Here is a 5,708-nt window from a genome sequence, read left to right as displayed (position 1 = left end):
CCCCAAATCAACTCGAGATGAGATCTTAGTCCCTGGCTTCGACTCAAGAGGAATACCAACTTTCCACAAGCACCTCAAGAGGAGGCTTCTCTCAGCTACAGGTTTGTGAGAGGGACCCAGAGTTTGTGGCCTCAAGTGGAATGGACACTGAGATGCTCTGACTCGAAGTAAGGCCGGATATCCCTGCAGTGAATTGAATGCAGGCTCGTCTTGCATCTCCCAAGACGAAGGGATGTCTGAAACCCCTGTGGAGACCACAGAGAAAGACGTAGTTTTCCGCCTGATCGCGACCAGAGACCTCACATCCTTTGAAAACTCGAGAGGTCCGCGGAGATCAATGCTTCCAAAGGAGACGATGCCTGACTCCTCTTGAAAATGGATAGGAGTCCCAGGATCCCTATGGCACGTGGAAAGGGACCCTGGGTCTCCCGCCTCACGTGGAGACGCATACCAATTGCCATGCCAAGACTCGAGGAGAATCCCGAGGTGTCCCTCGCACCTAGTCAGGAGTCCTGACGTCGCTGAACAAACACGTGTCTGGAAGGGCCCTCCCCGTCGTAACTCGAGAATATACCCCAGGTTCCGCCCGCAACTCGAGAAAAACCATGAGACTTCCCCCTCGCCGCGAGATGAGTCCCGATTCCCCTCCAATGCGTGCAGAGCAATTCCGTCTTCCACATCAAACGTGAAAGGAGCCTTGATTTCCTTGATGGCACTCCAGAGAAAACCCAAGATCACTGTCTCAAGTCTAGAGGGATCCTGAGGTCACTGGACCAACAGGAAATGGCTTCGTGGACCCCAAATCAACTCGAGAAGAGAGCTTAGTCCCTGGCTTAGACTCAAGAGGAATACCAACTTTCCACAAGCACCTCAAGAGGAGGCTTCTCTCAGCTACAGGTATATTTGAGGGACCCTGAGTTTGTGCCTCAAGTGGAATGGACACCGAGATGCTCTGACTCGAAGTAAGGCCGGATATCCCTGCAGTGAATTGAATGCAGGCTCGTCTTGCATCTCCCAAGAAGAAGGGCTTTCTGAATCCCCGGTGGAGAAGAAAGAGAAAGGCCTAGTCGTCCGCCTCATCGCGACCGAAGGCCTCACATCCTTTGAAAACTCGAGAGGTCCGCGGAGATCAATGCTTCCAAAGGAGACGATGCCTGACTCCTCTTGAAAATGGATAGGAGTCCCAGGATCCCTGTGGCACGTGGAAGGGGACACTGGGTCTCCCGCCTCATGTGGAGGCGCGTCTCAAATGCCATGTCAAGACTCGAGGAGAATCCCGAGGTGTCCCTCGCACCTAGGCAGGAGTCCTGACGTCGCTGAACAAACACGTGTCTGGATGGGCCCTCCCCGTCGTAACTCGAGAATATACCCCAGGTTCCGGCCGCAACTCGGGAAAAACCATGAGCCTTCCCCCTCGCCATGAGATGAGGCCCGATTCCCCTGCACTGCGTGCAGAGCAATTCCGTGTTCCACATCAAACGTGAAAGGAGCCTTGATTTCCTTGATGGCACTCCAGAGGAAACCCAAGATCACTGTCTCAAGTCTAGAGGGATCCTGAGGTCACTGGAGCAACACGAAAGGGCTCCGTGGACCCCAAATCAACTCGAGATGAGTTCTTAGTCCCTGGCTTCGACTCAAGAGGAATACCAACTTTCCACAAGCACCTCAGAGGAGGCTTCTCTCAGCTACAGGTTTGTGAGAGGGACCCAGAGTTTGTGGCCTCAAGTGGAATGGACACTGAGATGCTCTGACTCGAAGTAAGGCCGGATATCCCTGCAGTGAATTGAATGCAGGCTCGTCTTCCATCTCCCAAGACAAAGGAATGTCTGAATCCCCTCTGGAGACCACAGAGAAAGACCTAATCCTCCGCCTCATCGTGACCGGAGGCCTCACAGACTTTGAAAACTCGAGAGGTCTGCAGAGATCAATGCTTCCAAAGGAGACGATGCCTGACTCCTCTTGAAAATGGATAGGAGTCCCAGGATCACCGTGGCACGTGGAAAGGGAATCTGGGTCTCCCGCCTCACGTGGAGACGCGTCCCAATTGCCATGCCAAGACTCGAGGAGAATCCCGAGGTGTCCCTCACACCTAGGCAGGAGTCCTGATGTCGCTGAACAAACACGTGTCTGGAAGGGCCCTCCCCGTCGTAACTTGAGAATATATCCCAGGTTCCGGACGCAACTCAAGAAAAACCATGAGACTTCCCCCTCGCCGCGAGATGAGGCCCGATTCCCCTGCACTGCGTGCAGAGCAATTCCGTGTTCCACATCAAACGTGAAAGGAGCCTTGATTTCGTTGATGGCACTCCAGAGAAAACCCAAGATCACTGGCTCAAGTCTAGCGGGATCCTGAGGTCACTGGAGCAACACGAAAGTGCTCCGTGGACCTCAAATCAACTCGAGATGAGAGCTTAGTCCCTGGCTTCGACTCAAGAGGAATACCAACTTTCCACAAGCACCTCAAGAGGAGGCTTCTCTCAGCAACAGGTATGTGAGAGGGACCCTGAGTTGGTGGCCTCAAGTGGAATGGACACCGAGATGCTCTGACTCGAAGTAAGGCCGGATATCCCTGCAGTGAACTGAATGAATGCTCGTCTTGCATCTCCCAAGACGAAGGGATGTCTGAATACCCAGTGAAGGCCACAGAGAAAGACCTAGTTCTCCGCCTCATCGCTACCGTAGGCCTCACATCCATTGAAAACTCGAGAGGTCCGCGGAGATCAATGCTTCCAAAGGAGACGATGCCTGACTCCTCTTGAAAATGGACAGGAGTCCCAGGATCCCTGTGGCACGTGGAACGGGACCCTGGGTCTCCCGCCTCACGTGGAGCCGCGTCCCAATTGCCATGCCAAGACTCGAGGAGAATCCCAAAGTGTGCATCGCACCTAGGCAGGAGTCCTGACGTCGCTGAACAAACACGTGTCTCGAAGGGCCCTCCCGGTCGTAACTCGAGAATATACTCCATGTTCTGGCCGCAACTAGAGAAAAACAATGACACTTCCCCCTCGCCGCGAGATGTGGCCCGATTCCCCTGCACTGCGTGCAGAGCAATTCCGTGTTCCACATCAAACATGAAAGGAGTCTTGATTTCCTTGATGGCACTCCAGAGAAAACCCAAGATCACTGTCTCAAGTCTAGAGGAATCCTGTGGTCACTGGAGCAACACGAAAGGGCTCCGTGGACCCGAAATCAACTCGAGATGAGAGTTTCGTCCCTGGCTCCGACTCAAGGGGAATACCAACTTTCCACAAGCACCTCAAGAGGAGGCTTCTCTCAGCTACAGTTATGTGAGAGGGACCCTGAGTTTGTGGCCTCAAGTGGAATGGACACCGAGATGCTCTGACTCGAAGTAAGGCCGGATATCCCTGCAGTGAATTGAATGCAGGCTCGTCTTGCATCTCCCAAGGCGAAAGGATGTTTGAATACCCTATGCAGACCACAGAGAAAGACTTAGTTCTCCGCCTCATCGCGACCGGAGGCCTCACTTCGTTTGAAAACTCGAGAGGTCTGCGGAGATCAATGCTTCCAATGGGGACGATGCCTGACTCATCTTGAAAATGGATAGGAGTCCCAGGATCCCTGTGGCACGTGGAAAGGGACCCTGGGTCTCCCGCCTCACGTGGAGACGCGTCCCAATTGCCATGCCAAGACTAGAGGAGAATCCCGAGGTGTCCCTCGCACCTAGGCAGGAGTCCTGACATCACTGAACAAACACGTGTCTGGAAGGGCCCTCCCCGTCGTAACTCGAGAATATACCCCAGGTTCCGGCCGCAACTCGAGAAAAACAATGAGACTTCCCCCTCGCCGCGACATGAGGCCAGATTCCCCTGTGCTGCGTGCAGAGCAATTCCGAGTTCCACATCAAACGTGAAAGGAGCCTTGATTTCCTCGATGGCACTCCAGAGAAAACCCAAGATCACCGTCTCAAGTCTAGAGGGATCCTGAAATCACTGGAGCAACACGAAAGGGCTCCATGGACCGCAAATCAACTCGAGATGAGAGCTTAGTCCCTGGCTTTCACTCAAGAGGAATACCAACTTTCCACAAGCACCTCAAGAGGAGGCTTCTCTCAGCTACAGGTATGTGAGAGGGACCCTGAGTTTGTGGCCTCAAGTGGAATGGACTCCGAGATGCTCTGACTCGAAGTAAGGCCGGATATCCCTGCAGTGAATTGAATGAAGGCTCGTCTTGCATCTCCCAAGACGAAGGGATGTCTGAATCCCATGTGGAGACCACAGAGAAAGACCTAGTTCTCCGCCTCATCGCGACCAGAGGACTCACATTCTTTGAAAACTCGAGAGGTCCGTTGACATCAATGCTTCCAAAGGAGACGATGCCTGACTCCTCTTGAAAATGGATAGTAGTCCCAGAATCCCTGTGGCACGTGGAAAGGGACACTGGGTCTCCCGCCTCACGTGGAGACGCGTCCCAATTGCCATGCCAAGACTCGAGGAGAATCCCGAGGTGTCCCTCGCACCTAGGCAGTAGTCCTGACGTTGCTCAACAAACACGTGTCTGGAAGGGCCCTCCCCGTCGTAACTCGAGAAATACCCCAGGTTCCGGCCGCAACTCGAGAAAAACCATGAGCCTTCCCCCTCGCCACGAGATGAGGCCCGATTCCCCTGCATTGCGTGCAGAGCAATTCCGTGTTCCACATCAAACGAGAAAGGAGCTTTGATTTCCTTTATGGCACTCCAGAGAAACCCCAAGATCACTGTTTCAAGTCTAGAGGGATCCTGAGGTCAATCTAGCAACACGAAACGGCTAGGTGGACCCGAAATCAACGCGAGATGACAGCTTCGTCCTTGGCTTCGAATCAAGAGGAATACAAACTTTCCACAAGCACCTCGAGAGGAGGCTTCTCTTAGCTACTGTTATGTGAGAGGGACCCTGAGTTTGTGGCCTCAAGTGGAATGGACACCGAGATCCTCTGACTCGAAGTAAGGCTGGATATTACTGCAGTGAATTGAATGCAGGCTTGTCTTGCATCTCCCAAGACGAAGGGATGTCTGAATCCCCTGTGGAGACCACAGAGAAAGACCTAGTTATCCGCATCATCGCGACTGGAGGCTTCACATTCTTTAAAAACTCGAGAGGTCCGCGGAGACCAATGCTTCCAAAGGAGACGATGCCTGACTTCTCTTGAAAATGCATAGGGTTCCCAGGATCCCTGTGGCACGTGGAAAGGGACCCTGGGTCTCCCGCCTCACGTGGAGACGCGTCCCAATTTCCATGCCAAGATTCCAGGAGAATCCCGAGGAGTCCCACGCACATAGGCAGGAGTCCTGACGTTGCAGAACAAACACGTGTCTGGAAGGGCCCTCCCCGTCGTAACTCGAGAATATACCCCAGGTTCCGGCCGCAACTCGAGAAAAACCATGAGCCTTCACCCTCGCCGCGAGATGAGGCCCGATCCCCTGCACTGCGTGCAGAGCAATTCCGTGTTCCCCATCAAACGTGAAAGGAGCCTTGATTACCTTGATGGCACTCCAGAGAAACCCCAAGATCACTGTCTCAAGTCTAGAGGGAACCTGAGGTAACTGTAGCAACACGAAAGGGCTCCGTGGACCACAAATCTACTCGACATGAGAGCTTCATCCCTGGCTTTGACTCAAGAGGAATACCAACTTTCCACAAGCACCTCAACAGGAGGCTTCTCTCAGCTACAGGTATGTGAGAGGGACCCTGAGTTTGTGGCCTCAAGTGGA

Source organism: Dama dama, unplaced genomic scaffold, assembly GCF_033118175.1.
Source record: "Dama dama isolate Ldn47 unplaced genomic scaffold, ASM3311817v1 ptg000020l, whole genome shotgun sequence".
Classification (NCBI taxonomy): domain Eukaryota; kingdom Metazoa; phylum Chordata; class Mammalia; order Artiodactyla; family Cervidae; genus Dama; species Dama dama.
The sequence above is the reverse complement of the archived record's forward strand: the minus strand, read 5'-3'. Positions refer to the sequence as shown.